This window comes from Hemitrygon akajei, unplaced genomic scaffold, assembly GCF_048418815.1.
Source record: "Hemitrygon akajei unplaced genomic scaffold, sHemAka1.3 Scf000060, whole genome shotgun sequence".
In the NCBI taxonomy this organism is placed as follows: domain Eukaryota; kingdom Metazoa; phylum Chordata; class Chondrichthyes; order Myliobatiformes; family Dasyatidae; genus Hemitrygon; species Hemitrygon akajei.
The window spans coordinates 881108-899312 of NW_027331946.1; the positions used below are offsets into that span (position 1 = coordinate 881108).

At 46.8% G+C, this 18205-nt stretch overlaps 1 protein-coding gene across 1 annotated transcript in view; it reads right to left on the reverse strand.

Annotated features, from left to right (window-relative positions):
• Positions 1-4275, reverse strand: part of LOC140721723 (NACHT, LRR and PYD domains-containing protein 3-like) — a 58307-nt gene extending 54032 nt beyond the window's left edge. The window contains exons 1-2 of the mRNA XM_073036512.1: positions 3983-4275; positions 2803-2862 (exon numbers count right to left, since the gene is read on the reverse strand). The gene's annotated coding sequence lies outside the window, so the exon portion shown is untranslated. The remainder of the gene's footprint in view (positions 1-2802; positions 2863-3982) is intronic.
• Between the last annotated feature and the right edge of the window lie 13930 nt (positions 4276-18205).

An 18205-nucleotide genomic window follows, 5' to 3' on the forward strand; every position in this document is an offset into this window, starting at 1 on the left:
TAGCGGCAGTTCTAAGAGCAAAACCGCCTTGATAATGAGAGAGATCGGTGCAGAAAGACGGGTTGATTCAATCTGCCAGGAAAACGACAGTAACTCAAATGATCACGCTACCACTGCAATGTGCAGAGAGGCATCAAGGGACGCGAAACGTGTCGAACATTGAACTGGACGGGCTACAGCAGTACAAGACCACGGACATACAATCAGTGGCCGCATTATTAGGTACCGGAGGAGCGCAATACAGTGCACATAGTCATTTGTTATCAGCAGCCAATGAGATTTAATTCAGCAAGTTTAATTTTAAATATCACTGACTGATACTTGCTGTCTTTGCTACAATAGCACACTCACTCCTGCAGAAAAAAATCAGGCGGATCCGCAAAGCCACACAATTTGGCAGACAGTAATGAAATGGTAGAAACACTTGAAATCCTGCCGTCACAAAATAACACAGAGTAACGTTGCCCACCCAGTACAGTCTCTGTGTTTACTCTGTGCTGAGCTCCTGATTCTGTTACCAGCGAATCCGAGCACCGGAATTCCGTGGGATCAATCAGTAAGTGAACACAATCAGAGTAATGTTCAGTTGACAACACACACATAAACCTGCACTCACACTCATCAGCAGGTAACTCCAGACCCTGCTCCACAGCGCAGGAACTAAACCACACAAAAACTCCTTCAAGCCAATGGTTCTGATGTGCTGTTCGATCCAGGCTTAATTTCGTACCTCAGTAGACGGTGACAAAGATTACATACTGTATCTAACGACAAATCGATCTGCTCCAGGGAGCAACCGCGACCCGCATCCTGGTGCAGATCGGGTGGTGTAATGCATTAATTTATTGTTTACTTTGGGACCAATTTACTGTCAGACTGTAAACTTCAATGACAGCTGAGGGCAAAAATCGCTGTGGGCTTATAGGAAAGACAGAGCAGCAGGACGGGCCATGTGAACTCTGGTAAAAAGTTATGATTTTGGAATCATCTTTTCTTTTGAACATCGGACATTCCCTTTCGCCAGATTTAACTGTGTCCCGGCAACCTGGAGCAGCACTGATCTCAGAGTCAACAACTTTAAAAAGCAATCTTAAATATTTGTCCACAATGGGGCCATTACAATACCGGGCAAGGCGGCAAATGTGTGGAGATTGCAAACTGGAGATACCCACGTCTCAAAGAGAAGAGCAAAATTTAAAAAAAAATATTCACCTTAAGATTAGTGTTCACTTACTGGAAATAAATAACCTTAACAATCAGATAAAATTCATGACTAATGGGTAGGAATTTGGGTAGGAATGGGTAGCAATTTCATGACATGACATAGGTAGGAAGAATGAGGAGGTCCTGGAAGGTGAGTTCAGGGAGTTAGGCGCCAAAGTAAAGCACAGGACCTCCACGATAGCAATCTCAGGATTGCTACCAGTGCCACGTGCAATATCCTTGTAAACCTTCTCTGCACTCTTTCAACCTTATTAATATCCTTCCTGTAATTCAGTGGACCAAAACTGCACACAATACTCAAATTCGGTCTCATAAATGTCTTATACAATCTCACCATTACATTCCAATTCTCTCATCTCAGATATTTGTAAAGTAAGATAGCAAGGAAACACACCAACGGGAGTAACGTAAAAAGACCAATTAGAGACCCAGAGTGGCAGAGAGAGGGGGGGGGAGAGAGAGAGAGAGAGAGAGAGAGAGGAGAGAGAGAGAGAGAGAGAGAGAGAGAGAGAGAGAGGAGAGAGAGAGGAGAGAGAGGAGAGAGGAGAGAGAGAGAGAGATGAGAGAGAGAGAGAGAGAGAGAGGAGAGAGAGGCGGGAGAGAGGGGAATAGAGGGCAGAGGGGGAGAGGGAGAGGCAGGGGGGGAGAGAGAGAGAGAGAGAGAGAGAGATGCTTTCAGTTCCTCCCAGAACAGGAACTATTTTGTCGACGTCCCTGTCAAGACGCCGTAGGATACTTGATTCTTATCAAATATCCCAATGATTTTAACAAACTACTACAGATAAGTCAAGTACATTGTTATTTTAAAACAAAACTGCAATGTATACACCACCCTGTAAACTTAGGTCATGTTGAATTCTTCTCAATCACTGAAAAAAGCCAAGATCACAGAACTTTCCTCACAGGACAATTCACACGGTGTAGATGTCTCGCTGGTAAACCTTCTTTTGATCTCCCACATACCCACACACTTCTGACAGAAGGGAATCAACACTGCTGACGGTGATCCACAACAGGTCTCACCAACCGATTATAAAATGGAACCATCACATCTTTACACCCCTCCCCCGCCCGCCGTCCCCTCCCCCGCTATAAACTGCAGTGTGAGTAATTCTCATAATTTCGCCCTCTCCCAGCAGCTACCTACCGAAATGTCGTAAAGGGCAGACAGATAGTGTCGATCCCGCCTGCGATGGAATAAGCAAAGCGAATCCTCAGTTCCCTCGGTCAGGGATCAGTAAATCCCCGAGTGTGGACGGATGGCCTCCTGCTTCTGCAAGCAGTAGCCCGGGGACAGTTCCGAGATGCGGTAAGCTCGCACCTCCCGAGCCTTTGCTGATGATTCGAAGCTGGGTTGAAAGTGCGGCCTTTCCGATAACACCTTCAACTGCCCCGGTTTCTCCCGGTGCATTCAAGTCGATGCATTCAATTAGATGAAGGGAATTATTAATTCATTTAAAAGCGATTCGCTGCAGTTCTAATATCGATCAACACAATACGTTATCAATCCCATTCGTGTTCATAAAACTGGGTGACTGCCTTTGTGATGTTTATATTTCAGTATATAGAGCTTCTTACCGTGTACCGCGGCTCCAGGTTCTGTTACCACCCTGTCCCAGTAAGGCTGTGTTACGGGTTCTGTAAGTAATGAACACAGCCTGGTTAATGTTCAGTCAGCTCCTGGTGATAATCATTAACTAAACTCACAGCCTTATCAGCGGTTCTCTCTCTATCCTGTTCCTTAGCACAGGGTACGTTCTGTCTCCAAACAAACATCACCATGGAGATGAAATGTGATCTCAGTGCTTTTGCGAGTGGAATGTTTGTCGGTGCCAGAGGGTGAAGTTTTATAGACAATAGACAATAGGTGCAGGAGTAGGCCGTTCGACCCTTCGAGCTAGCACTGCCATTCAATGTGATCATGGCTGAACATCCACAATCAGTACCCCGTTCCTGCATTCTCCCCATATCCCTTGACTCCGAAATCTTTAAGAGCTCTACCTAACTCTTTCTTGAAAGCATCCAGAGAACTGGCATCCACTGTTTTCTGAGGCAGAGTATTCCATAGATCCACAACTCACTGGGTGAAAAAGTTTTTCCTCAACTCTGTTCTAAATGGCCTACCCCTTATTCTTAAACTGTGGCCTCTGGTTCTGGACTCCCCCAACATCGGGAACATTTTTCCTGCCTCTAGCGTGTCCAATCCCTTAATAATCTTGTATGTTTCAATCAGATTCCCTCTCATCCTTCTAAATTCCAGTGTTCCAGTGAAAACACTGTATTTCAAGCGTGAAGAAAGTTTAACTCTTTCTGGTACAGGGAAGAGCGATAGAACCAATGACGCGATGTAAAATACATTAGCTGCGGTCTGGAAGGTCGACTGTTCTTTTCTCCATAGGCGCTGCCTGGCCTGCAGAGTTCCTCCAGCATTTTGTGTGTGTTACACAAATTTCCAGCATTTACTGAATTTCTCTTGTTTGAGAGAGATCGGTGACGGGTCACTGCCCCGTTGGATGATTCACATCTCACTACCGGGGTGAAAGATGCTTTCTGCTCACACTCTGTAGAAATCACCCAGGAGAGTATTTCTGGTTGATGGCAAAGTCCTCGTTTCTCTTAATCCATTTGGACAGCAACTGACTCGTTAACATGGACATGTCAGGACTCCCTTCTCCCACTAAATTCACTCCCGATCCCGACCAAAGCCGAGCACGCTGTAAACGCTGAATAGTTGTGCAGAATCATAGACAACACTTACCTCTGATGTTTAACCAGACGGCGTTCAGTGTGGTCCCGGGAAATCACAGTCTGACTACCCGGGTGACCGACAATGGTCCTGCACCGGTGTTCTCACCCTGTACGGAGAGTTGAGTCTGAGCTGCTGCTCCCGAGGCCACTCGGCTGTGATGTGTCCGTCGCTCATTACAGATGGACAGGGCCGGGTGAGCCGGGGTGAAGCGGGACTGCCGTGGTCTGGGTCACACTAACTCTCACCGGCTCAGGACGGGTCTGACAGCGGAAGGAGGCGGGAGTAGGATCACTGTAGCAACCCTAAAGAGGAAAACAAACAGGCTGCGTTAACCTTTCTGTCCGGATTTCCGTGTGGATCTCTCCTTTTTCTTTCATCGCAACCAGTGGGGCGGAGTTTCTCTGTTTAACTCAGCGAGTCCCAGGCTGCGGATTTGATCCAGCCCGGGTTCTGGGAGGGTCTGAACTCCGCCCTCTGTGTAAGAAAGTCTGCCTGACATGGATAGAGTTTCAGCTCAAACCTCCCTCGCCTGTTCAGGTACAGGGAGCCGCATTTCTGCTGAAATTAAACCAAACACGTTCGACTATATATTTCCACTAACTGGAAAAAAACTGGGAGAGATGTTTGCATTTCCATCCGGACAACTATTGTCACAAGAACCCTCCTCACCCACGGTTTCATTCCACACCCCGCCGGAAATACTTCTCGAATTTATTTCTCTTAAAAGTCATTTATTCCAAATGGGCAGTTTTACCGAGGGAGGGAGTGACGCACTCACTGAAAATCGTCACATACGTTAAAATGGTCAACAGGGAGGGAAGGACGCACTGATTGAAATGAGCATGGGGGAGGGGGGAGTTGTTTGTCGATTAAAAATGGGAGCCTCACTCCCCTCTGTCTCCTAACCTAACTCTCACTAGCCTCATCCCTCAACCTCATCTACCCTGTCTATACCCCTCATGATTGTGTAGACCTCCATCAAATCTCCCCCAAATCTTCTGCGTTCCAAGGAACAATGTCGTAACCTATTCAATCTTCCCTCATAACTCAGGTCCTCCAATCGCAGCAACATCCTTGTAAATTTTCGTTGTACTCTGTCAACCTTATTTACATCTTTCCTGTGGGTAGGTGACATAAACTGCAAACATACTCCAAATTAGGCCTCATAACTGTCTTATATCATGCAGTCTCCTATACTGAATACTTTAATTTATGAAGGCCAATGTGCCAAAGATTTCTTTACTACCTTATCTAGGTGTGCTGCCACTTTCAATGAATTATGGACCCGTATTCCCGGATGCCTTTGTCCTACCGCACCCTTCAGTGCCGAACCCTTCATTGTGTAAGTCCCACCCTGGTTGATCCTACTGAAGCGTAACAGCTCACAAGCCTGCATTAAACTCCATCTGCCATAATCAGACATTTTTACACCTGGCGCAGATCCTGCTGTAAGCTCCGATAGTCTTCCTCGCTGTCAAATACACCCCGAACCTTGGTGTCATCCGCAAATTTGCTGATCCAGATAATCTAATTATCATCGAGATCATTGATATAGATGACAAACAACAACGGATATCAGCGCCGATCCCTGTGGAAATCCACCAGTCACGGGTCTCCAGTCAGAGAGGCAACCATCTGCTACCACTATCTGCCTTCCTCCTCTATGCTAATGTCTACTCCCATTTACTAACTCAATTTGAATGCCAAGAGAATGAAATTTATTGGTCAACACCCTATGCGGGACCTTGCGAAATGCCTTGCTAAAGTCCATGTGGACAATATCTAGAGCCTTGCCTTCATCAACTTTCCTGGTAACATTCCTTGTAACCTCTTTGAAAAACTCAATAGATTGTCTAGAACACACAAAGTCATGTTGGATATCCGTAATCAGTCCTGTTTATTTAAATACTCCTATATCCAGTCCTTCCAATGTCTTCAGATAACTGATGGCAAGTGCACCGGCCTATTATTTCCTGGTTTAATTTTGGAGCCTTTTTTAAACAGTTGATCAAAATTAGCTATCCTCCGGTCGACTGGTAGCTCTCCTGTCTTTGAACATAATTTAAACATAACGGTTACATCCTTGCAATTTCTGCATCCACCTACATCGTGGTTGAAGGACTGAACTTCTCAGTCACTGGGGATTTATACACTAGAGGTTGCCCAATCTGCCCAAAACACTTTCTCATCAGTAATTTGTATAACATCCGTGGCCTCACTTCTCCTTTGTCTCACTTCTATAGATTATTTTCACGAGTGGACACAGAAGCAAAAATCCACTGAAGAACTCCTCTATCTGTTTTGGCTCCATGCGTACATTGTCATTCTGATAATCCAGACAATCAATTGTGTCCCCTGAAATCCTTTTGCCTTTAAGACATCTGTATGATCCCTCACCTTGTCTGTTAGGACAACCTCATGCCACCCTATAGCCTTCCTGGTTTCTTTCCTCAATCCTATCTTGCATTTTCTCAACTCCATAAGTACCTCAATTTTTTCCTACCTGCCTGCACCGGTTATGCATCTATTTTTTTTTCTAAACACAAAGTACACTGCAGATGCTGTGGTCAAATCAAGACGTACAAACAAGCTGGATGAACTCAGCAGGTCGGGCATCATCCATTGAAATGAGCGGTCAACGTTTCGGGTTGAGATCCTTCATCAGGACTAAAGCGGGAGAAGGTAGGGGCCCTATAAAGAAGGTGGGGGAGGGTGGAAAACCAATCAGAGGAAAGATCAAAGGGTGCGGGAGGGGAAGCAGGGAGGGGATAGGCAGGAGAGGTGAAGAAGGGATCGAAGGGGAAAGCACTATGGGTAGTTGAAGGAGGCAGAGTCATGAGAGGTGATAGGCAGCTAGAAGAGGAGACTGAGTGAAGGTGGGATGGGGAAAGGGAGAGGGAGGGAATTACTGGAAGTTGGAGAATTCGATGTTCAAGAATTCGATCCTTCCTCTGATTGGTTTTCCACCCTCCCCCCACCTTCTTTATAGGGCCCCTGCCCCCTCCTTCTTTAGTGCTGACAAAGGGTCTCAACCCGAAACGTTGACTGCTCCATTCAACGGATGCTGCCCAACCTGCTGAGTTCATCCAGCTTGTTTGTACGTATTTTTTTCTATACCAGGGCCTCAATACCACGGAGCAGAGCTATCGTTCTCCATACTTCCTTTGAATCTGATGGCATTGTGATCACCAGATGCAAACAGTTTCGCTACACAAACTTCAGTTACGTCTATCCTGTCTCAGTCCCTCATGGGAGATCAAGTGTCACACTTGCGTCTTTGGGACTTCAATGTACTGATTAATGAAACTTTCCTGAGGACATTTGTCAACTACATGTGTACATCTACAGTATGAGAGTTCAAGTCCGTATGTGGAAGGTTAAAATCAAATTACAACAAATTATGTTTCTTGCAATATTCTCTGGCGTGTACTAATTTGTTCCTCTAAATACCGCAGACGCTTGGGTGGTCTATAAGTCAGACCCATTAATATGTTCTAACAAATTTTATTTATCCGATCTACCTATAAAGCCTCACTAGATGAGTTCTCCCATCTGCCTTTACTGCACACTGCCGTGACAGTTTCCCTGAGTAGTGAAACCACCCCTACCCCTTTAATCCCTCACGCTCTGTCATGTCTAAAACAACGGAACCCCAGAATATTGAGCTGCCAGTTCTCTGCAAGCCAGTCTCAATAAAGGTGACAATATCATAATGTCATCTGTTGATCCATGACCTAGCTCATCTGCCTTTCCTTCAATACAATACATCCTGGGAATACATTCAATACATCGGTAAGACCAATGGTCTAATTGTGGACTTCTGATTGTGTAAGATGAGGTCACACACACACCAATCGTCATTGATCGGTCAGCAGTGGAAAGAGTGAGCAACTTCATGTTCCTGTGTGTCAGCATCTCTGAGGATCTATCCAGGGCCCAGCATATCGATGCAGTTACCAAGAATGCATGGCAGCCATTACATTTCATTCGGAGTTTGACGAAATTATGGATGTGAAGAAAGACTCACAGATTGCTACAGCTGTACCGTAAAAACTGTTCCAACTGTCTGCACATCGCTTGACATGATGGGGTGGGGGAAGTGGTGAAGCTACAGCACAGGATCGAAATACTCTCAGCAATGTTGTCAATTCAGTCAGCTCCATCATGGGCGGTAGCCTCAGGAGCATCCAGGACATCGTCATGGAGCGATGCCTCAAAACAGCGGCATCAGTCATTAGGGATCTGCTTCACCAAGGAGATGCCCTCTTCTCATTGGTATCAGCAGGAAGTGTTACAGGAGATTGAGGGCACACACTCAACTAGTCAGGAACCGCTTTCTGGATTGACATGGAACCCACGAACCTACTTCACTGAATTAATTTTGCAATACTTATTTAATTTAACTTTCAGTAACAGATCCTTATTACAGTTCTTTTTTTCTATTATTAGAAGCCGAGTTGGCCAAACAGCTTTTCTCACGCTTGCTTTGGAATCGTAACCCCTGATTCGGGAATTGTTTTTAACCTTGACATAAACTGTGGAGAATCTCAACCGTGCAGACAGGATAATGCCAGAACACAAATACCACGACCGACAGAAGAGACTTGAAATAGAGCGAATAACTTCTTGCAATACACACAAAATGCCAGAGGAACTCAGCAGGCCAGGCAACATCCAGGAAAGGAGTCGTATCGAACAGTTTCGGCCCAAAACGTCGACTGTTCACTCTTTCCCTAGATGCTGTCTGGCCTGCTGAGTTTCTCCAACATTTCGTGTGTGTTGCTACGGCATCTGCAAATTTTCTCTTGTTTGCAAGTAACTTCTTGATCACTGATCCAAAACACAGGTAGCGTGTCGGTTGGAAATAAAGATCAGAAATAAATATCAGAAGATGAATTATTCTCACCTTAATTCGCTAAGAATATTCATTCTCCGTGTGGGTAGATTCTAACTTCACAGCAGACAGTAAGGCGAGGGTCATTTCGTAGCTACGGGGGAGGAGGGGAAGGGGGGGGTTGCTAATATGTGAAAACTCACAGCGCGATTCTCTGTGTCCACAGGGCGAATTCCAACATACAGACATCCCTCAGAGCAAGGAGCGGCTTCTCTGCTGAAACCAAACAAGCCAGTTCGACTTTCTGCGCTCACCCTCAACTGTGAACAAAGCTAATTTAACACTGTATTTAAATATTCATGTTACAGGGGGAAAACAAAAAAAAACACCGATCATAAAGAAAACGAAGTTCACCAGTGTCTGCAATCTGAATGTCGACGTTAGAATTGCGATCAGACTTTGAGAGCTTATACGTACATCTGTTATATATATATATAAACCTGTTAAAGATACACGATTTAATTAAATAAATATATCTGTGGCATTGTCCACTGCGACGTTCCGAACGGCAAAATCTTACAGTAGCTCTGTATTCTGAATAGTTTTTCGTGTGTATGTGAGTGACAGGGAGTGAGAGGGGTGAGAAGGAAAAGAGGGAGAGAGATGATTTCCCTGCCCCGTGGGGACATTTCGCATATCATTGTCGGTGCGAAAGGCTTTTCTGCAGCGACGGAGTCGAAAACAACTGGAGAATTTTTGCAATTGAAGTCAATCGTTTCTTTTAATCCATTTGGTCAATAATTAATTTGTTAACTTGAAAATTTCAGAGTTCCCTTCTCCCACTGAATTCCTTCCCGATCTCGACAGAAGCCGAACCCCGTTGTAAACGTTCCCTGATTCTGGAGAATCGGAGACAACACTTACTGTGATGTTGAAACCGGACGGAGTTCAGTGCGGTCCCGGGTGAACTGTGTGCTCACCGTGCACGGAGATTCCAGTCTGAGCCACTACACCCGAGATCATTTGCTTATATAGTGTCTGTCTCTCATTACAAAAACACTCGCTCTCCTCCCACCCGCCCCTCCCCGTTGTGCTCTCCTCCCACCTGCCCCTCCCCGTTGTGCTCTCCACCCAACCACCCCCTCTACTTTTCCTCCCGCCCTCTCCTCTCCCCGCTCTCTCTTCCCCACGTACCCCCCGTTCTCTCCTCCCACTCCCGCTCTCTCCTCATCCCATGCTCTCTCCTCCTCGCTAGACTCTCCTTCCCCTTTCCCTACTCTCCCCTTCCTTCTTTCCCCACACCCTTCCCCGCTCTCTCGCGCCTTCACCCCTCGTCTTCTCTTTCCTGTCCAGGTACCGCCCGTCTATCCCATTCGCACCCCTCTTCTCTTTCCCCACTTTCTATCCGCCCCTCCGGGTGAGGTGGGTGTGAGAGGGAGGGGAAGAGTAGGGAGTGGGACAGCAGGGGGAAATAGTAGAGCAACTTTTGCAGGGAGATGGTGCGTAGCAGAGGGAGATGGAGGTAGAGAGGGTGGTGTTGAGAGAGGGGGATGTGTTGAGAGAGGGAGTGTGCTGAGAGACGGGAGTGCGGAGAGGGGGGATGCGCAGGGAGGGGCGTCTGCGCGGGGAGTGGAGTGCTGGGAGAGGGGTGTTGAGAGAGGGTGGAGGGAGGGGGTGCTCGGAGAGAGAGGGGTGCTAGGAGAAAGGGGGTGTGCGTGGGGAGGGAGGTGCTGAGAGCGGGATGCTGAGAGGGGAGTGTTGAGAGAGGGTGGAGGGAGGGGTGGGGTGTTGAGAGAGGGGGTGTGTGCTGAGGGAGGGGGTGTGCGTGGGGAGAGGGGTGCTGAGACGGGGTGTGCGTGGGGAGAGGGGTGCTGAGAGGGGGTGTGCGTGGGGAGGGAGGTGCTGGGAGCGGGTTGCTGAGAGAGGAGTATTGAGAGAGGGTGGAGGGAAGGGTGGGGCGTTGAGAGAGGGGGTTTGTGCTGAGAGAGGGGGTGTGCGTGGGGAGAGGGGTGCTGAGAGGGGGTGTGCGTGGGGAGGGAGGAGCTGAGAGCGAGTTGCTGAGAGGGGAGTATTGACAGAGGGTGGAGGGAGGGGTGGGGCGTTGAGAGAGGGGGGGTGTGCTGAGAGAGGGGGTGTGCGTGGGGAGGGGGGTGCTGAGAGGGGGTGTGTGCTGAGAGAGGGGGTGTGCGTGGGGAGGGAGTTGCTGGGAGCGGGTTGCTGAGAGGGGAGTGTTGACAGAGGGTGGAGGGAGGGGTGGGGTGTTGAGAGAGGGGGTTTGTGCTGAGAGAGGGGGTGTGCGTGGGGAGAGGGGTGCTGAGAGGGGGTGTGCGTGGGGAGGGAGGAGCTGAGAGCGAGTTGCTGAGAGGGGAGTGTTGAGAGAGGGTGGAGGGAGGGGTGGGGCGTTGAGAGAGGGGGGGTGTGCTGAGAGGGGGGTGTGCGTGGGGAGGGGGGTGCTGAGGGGGTGTGTGCTGAGAGAGGGGGTGTGCGTGGGGAGGGAGTTGCTGGGAGCGGGTTGCTGAGAGGGGAGTGTTGACAGAGGGTGGAGGGAGGGGTGGGGTATTGAGAGAGGGGGTGTGTGGTGAGAGAGTGGGTGTGCGTGGGGAGAGGGGTGCTGAGAGGGGGTGTGCGTGGGGAGGGAGGTGCTGAGAGCGGGTTGCTGAGAGGGGTGTGTTGAGAGAGGGTGGAGGGAGGGGTGGTGTTGAGAGAGGGGGTGTGTGCTGAGAGAGGGGTTGTGCGTGGGGAGAGGGGTGCTGAGAGGGGAGTGTTGAGAGAGGGTGGAGGGAGGGGTGGGGCGTTGAGAGAGGGGGTGTGTGCTGAGAGAGGGGGTGTGCGTGGGGAGATGGGTGCTGAGACGGGGTGTGCGTGGGGAGGGAGTTGCTGAGAGCGGGTTGCTGAGAGGGGAGTGTTGACAGAGGGTGGAGGGAGGGGTGGGGTATTGAGAGAGGGGGTGTGTGGTGAGAGAGTGGGTGTGCGTGGGGAGAGAGGTGCTGAGAGGGGGTGTGCGTGGGGAGGGAGGTGCTGAGAGCGGGTTGCTGAGAGGGGAGTGTTGAGAGAGGGTGGAGGGAGGGGTGGTGTTGAGAGAGGGGGTGTGTGCTGAGAGAGGGGTTGTGCGTGGGGAGAGGGGTGCTGAGAGGGGAGTGTTGAGAGAGGGTGGAGGGAGGGGTGGGGTGTTGAGAGGGGGGGTGTGCTGAGAGAGGGGGTGTGCGCAGGGTAGGGAGTGCTGAGTGGGGGGTGTTGAGAAAGGGTGATGTTGAGATTTGTTCCCAGGGTGAGGATTTTCACTTCAGGACATCAGGGATGCTCTTCTTCAAAGAATGTCGTTTCCCATCCTCTACCACTGATGCTGCTCTCACCGGAATCTCCTCCATTTCCTTCTGCCTTAACAGTGATAGTGTTCCTCTTGTCATAAACTACCACCCAGTCAGGTTCTGCATCAACACAACTTCGGTCATCTCCAAAGGGATCCTACCACCAAACACATCTTTAACTCCTCCATCACTCCCAGCCCCCCCCACACACACTCTGCTTTCTGCAGGGACCCTTCTCCACTAATCTGCCTCCTGGCACTTATCTCTGTAGGTGGCCAGAATACTACACCTGCCAGTCCTTCCAAGAGAGGCAACACTTCACCTGCAAATCTGTTGGACCGAAAGATTGCAAATGTCACTCCGCTCTTTCAGAAGCGAGGACCATAAAAGAAAGGAAATTATAGGCCAGTTATCCTTAAGTTAGTGGTTGGGAAGGTGTTGGGGTCTATTATTAAGAATGAGGTTTTGGGGTACTTGGAGACTAATGATAAAATAACTCAAAGTCATCATGGTTTCTGTGAAGGGAAATCTTGCCCGATAAATCTACTAGAGTTCTTTGAGGAAGTAACAAGCAGGGTGGACAAAGGGGAGACAGTGGATGTAATTTGCTTACATTCTCAGAAGACGTTTGGTAAGGTGCCACACATGAGGCTGCTTAACATCTAAAATCCTATGGCATTACTGGAATAGTGGAATGGCTGACAGGCAGAAGGCTGTCAGTGGGAATAAAAGAGGCCTTTTCTCGTTGGCTGCCGGTGACTGGTGGTGTTCCTCAGTGGTCTGTATTGGAACCACAGTTCTTCACATTATTTGTCAGTGATTTAGATAATGGAATGGATGGCTTTGTGGCAAAGTTTGTGGATGATACGAAGACAGGTGGAGCAATAGGTAGTGCGGATGAAGCAATGACTCAGACAAATTGGAAGAATGGGCAAAAGCTTCAAAGGGAATTCAGTGTTGGGAAATGTATGATAACACATTTTGGTAAAACGAACAATAGTGCGGACCGTCATCTAGATGGGGAGAAGATTCAAACATCACAGGTGTAGAAAAGATCATGAGTACTCGGCTAAGACTCCCTGCAGGTTAATTTACAGGTTGAGTCTGTGGTGAAGAAGGCAAATGCAATGCTGTCCTTTATTTCAAAGGGAATAGAATATAAGAGCAAGGAGAAAATTCTGAGTCTTCATGAGACACTAATCGGGCCATACTTTCAGTATTGTCAACAGTTTTGGGCCCAATATTTCAGAAACCATGTGTTGTCATCGTTGAGTGACCGCAGGAGGTTCATGAGGATGATTCCAGCAATGAAGGGGTTCACATATGAGGAGCATGTGGCAGCTTTGAGCCTGTACTGACTGGAATTAGAAGAATGCTGGGGAATCTCATTGAGACCTGCCGAATGTTGAAAGGACCGGCTAGGGTAGATGTGGAGAGGATGGTGGATGTATCCAAACCTAGAGGGTGCAGCCTCAAAATTGAGGAGTAACTGTTTAGAAAAGATGAAAAAAGGATTTTTTCTTTATACAGAGAGTAGTGAATCTGTGTAATGCTCTGCCACAGACTGTAGTGGAGGTGAAGTCTGTGGGTATTTTTAAGGAAGAGGTGGATAGTATCCTGATCGGTCAGGGCATCAAAGGATATGGTGAGAAGGCAGATGTACGGGGTTGAGTGGGATCAGGGGTCAGCCAGGGATCAGGGATCAGGGATGAGGGATGGCGGAGCTGAATCAATAGGCTGAATTCTGCTCCAAGTCATATGGTCTGGTGAATGTCAGAACCTGATGTTTTTAAGGAATCATGAAATATTTTTTTAGAGACAGCTGTAGATAATGTGAGTCTGAAGGAAAAAATAGTAAAATTCCGGAAACTCACAGCAAGCAGGTAATTGGAAATGTTGCAGTTTCGAGACCATTGGTACTGATTTTTATATCAGTTTTCAGATTCTCTGACCTTCCCTGCAGCAAAAATAGTTAAGCAGAATACTAATGTGAATGCTTTCACATCGGAATGAGAGTGAAATGTTCAACCGGTTGGATTTCATTTTCGCAGAGAGACCATTCACTGGAATGTGGAATGTGCAAGGCCAGACAGCCGCTTACACCAGACCCTGGTGAAACTCCGGGTGTGGAATACAGAGACCAAAAACTGTAATCTCACCCTGGATTTGCTCAGTGACTTGTGATTAGCCACGTCTAACAACCTTTGCACTGTGGATGAATAAACAGTTAGTCTAATTTTTCCGACCAGTCACAGCACCTCTCTCACTCATCCATACCTCCTCACTGCCGTTCTCTCTCATCGAAACAAAGAAAGTCTACAGCACAATACAGGCCCTTCAGCCCACAAAGCTGTGTCGAACATGTCCTTACTTTAGAAATCACCTAGGGTTACGACTGTTTACTATTTCCCATTTATGCTGCCTGTCTCCGAGGTTCCTCCAGCATTTTGTGTCTGTGTTGCTCGGATTTCCAGCATCCACAGATTTTCTCCTGTTTTTTGATAAAAACAAAAGCGGGGTCACGTAAAATAGCAAGAAAACAGTGGGAAGCTAGAACATTGGAAAGCTTTTAAATAACCAAAAAAAAAAACACACACAGGAGAGACAAGATGAATAATTAAGGTAAGTGAGCCAATAATATCAAGAGCTGTTCATATATATAAATAGTAAAAGACAGGCGAGTTGAGTGGGTTTCAGTGAGATGTGCCACCCCACCACCCGCATTCAATAAACTTAGGTCAGTGCAGGAGTACAGGCCCAAGGATGGCAAACGCTTCTCATAACTTAACCCCTTCATTCCCGGAATCATCATCTTGAACATCCTCTGGACTCTCTCAGACGACAGCACACTTTTTCCGAGATATGGATCCTAAATGCTTTAAGTATGGCCTAATAGGGTCTTATAAACTGCCGGTATTATCTCCTTGCTTATATCTTCCACTTTACTCTAAATAAATGCCAGCGTTACATTTGCCTTCTTTACAGAGGCTCGTCCTGTAAATTAACCTTCTGGGAGTCTTGCCCGAGGACTCATATTTCCTTCTGTACTTCTGTTGTTTGAACCTTCTCCCCAATCAGATTATGGTTCACTATTCTTCCTTTTGCCAAAAAGCACCATGGTACATTTCCCAATATTGTATTCCATCTGCCACATGTTTGCTCATTCTTCAAATTTGCCTGTGTCCTGCTGCAATCACAATGCTTCCTCAGCACTACCATCAATGCTTCCTACAGCCTCCTCCTATCTTACACAAATTTGTCCCGTAGCCCGAACGTCGGACGGGGTCCACGTCCGGATTATCTTGGTTGTGTCAATCATAATTTTTCTACAGTGAAAACCAGGATCTAATTCTGACTTCGCTTGTTTTGTGTTTCTCCGATTCGTCCAACCACACAAGTCACTGGTAAAAGGAATCACATATCTATTATATCCACTTTCCAAACAGACCTGATCATCCGTGGAGACGGACGGCACCAGCGGATCTCACAAGAATTTCTTTACTCATTCAATCTTCTGGTTTTTAATGGAGAATCGTTCCGGACAGATCTTCTGGAAATTTTTGAAGAAGTTGCACGTGGGTTAGATTCAGGAGAATCGTTGGGTGTTGTGTTCTTGGATTTTCAGAAGGTGCCACTCATGAGGCTGTTTAACCACTTAATATTCAATGGCATAAGACCATGAGACCATAATTGTAGGAGTAGAATTAAACCATTTGTTACATCGAGTGTGCTTCGCCATTTCTTCATGTCTGATCCAATTTTCCTTTCAGCTCCAGTCTTCTGTCTTCCACCCACACCCACTCATGTCCTGAACAATCAGGAATCTATCACACTGTGCATTAATTATACAGAAACGCTTGGACTCCACAGATCACTGTAGTAAGGAACTCCACTGATTCACCACTCTCTGGCTGAAGGTATTCTTCCTCAATTCCGATTTAAAAGGATTGCCTCCCGTAAAATCCTCTCCACACCCACTCTATCAAGGCCTTTCACTATTCGATAGTTTTCAAAGAGGCCACTCTTAATTTTTCTGAATTCCAGTGAATACAGACCGATAACGATCAAACATTCTTCAGATGGCACGCCATCCAATCCTAGAATCATTTTCGTGTAACTGCTTTGAACCCTCTCTCCAGTCAAACACATCTAAGACAACGTGCCGAAAACTGCTCATAACACTCCAGGTGAGACCTCACCAGTTCTTTATAAAGTGTCCGCATTATCTGCTTGCTTCTATATTCTGGTTCTCTTGCAATCCACGCTCATACTGCACGCCTTCTTCACCGCAGACTCAACCTGCAAATTCCCCTTTATGGACTGTCACACAGGACCTTCCGGGTCTCTTTCCCCCTGAGATTCTGTTTGTATTTTCTCTCCATTTAGAAAAGTATCAATGCTTTCATTTCTTCTACCAATGTGCATGACCAGAGACGGTACTACCTTCCATCTGGCATTTCTTTACCCATTCTCCTAATCTATGTCGGTGCTTCTGTCGCCGCTCTACTTACACAAAGCTCCCTGCCCATCCACCTGTCTTCATATCGCCTGCAAACATGTAAATAAAGGCGATGAATTCCATCACTGAAATCATTGACATGAAACGTAAGAAGAATCGGTCCCAACATGGATCCCTGTGGAACCCCACTCTTCACCGGCAATCATCGTTTCGATTATTTGACAGTTTACCCAGGTTCATGGAAACTTAGTCGGCTGTGCACATTCACGTGCTGATTTAGCTCAGTCAATAAATACAAACTCCTTCTGTTACTAACTGATCGCTATTGCTGATGGGTAATACCTGTAACGCATTGTCTCAATTGTGAAAGCTACATCTGCATCATCCAAAAGTCAGCACGTAGTAGCATTAAACAATGAGGCCGACACAGCAATACTGATGTCAGTCTCCAGAACGCCATGATAGTTTACACGAACAGAGTGGCTGGAAAGTTCACACGAATTGAGAAGTAGGTGTGTGAGGTTTGCTCGTGCCTCAGGGTTTAGCAGCCGGAGCTGAGAGCAAAAGGAAATAAAAACGTGCAGCAGCAATAATACCATTGATAATAATTTACCTGATTACAAACAGGATATAAAATTGTAGCATCATATATCCCACAGCTATTCGACACTCACTGAGATAATCACAATATAATTACAGAAGAGCAGAAAGTATGCCGTGAGGGTGTCAAAATATGTAAAGATAACGGATAATAGATTTTGTAATTCTAAATCAAGCCCGAATGAATATGTGAAAGCTTTCATGTTGTTATGTTGTCTATGAAAATCATTCAATTCTGCCCCACACTAGAGACACATGTCATTTGGACTGGACAACCAGAGAACATCAAACACAATGAAAGGTGCAATAGAGCGAATAGAGCAGCAAGGTCCGATACTCCCGGTGGATGGAAATGAAACAGATAAACTCCTGGGGTATCAAAATGCAAACGAGTTGGATCATAGTGTGATGAATGGAAATAAATCACTTCAGGGCTTAAGAAAATGTGCCAGAAAGAGCTCAATAGTGAACAGAGAACAAAGGCAACAAACAGATTTGCTGCAAATACATTATATATATTCTTCCCAAAACCAATCTGGAAAAATAGATGAAGAAAAATAACAACTGAAATGCAAATTTTAGAAAACACTACATACACTTGAGCGCACTTACCTCGGGCAGAGGCGGAAGAGGAATGACAGACGTAATAAGTTTACACACTAGTCAGATTAAACTTCGAAAGATAACTTTTCAACAAGGAAGACAGGATTTAGCGAGCATGTGGAATTCTGATATGGATACCACACCATTAAACTTAAATGCAAGCACAATGTAGAAAAAATGACAAAATTATCACTTCGGAAGAAAGAGTTAACCAATGGAAGAACAGGACCCTCTGGGGAGGACATCCCCACGATCTGAACAGAGTCGATGTCGACAAGGAAACGGCGAAGGTTTGGCTCAGAGTTGGAGTCCTTTTCCCAGGAACGGGGCAACACAAGGTTTATGAGCTCTGAACCAATATAAAATACAGAAGAAAAGAACAACAAATTCAAGCCGACAAAGCAGAAACAATCGATCGCAGCACAGGA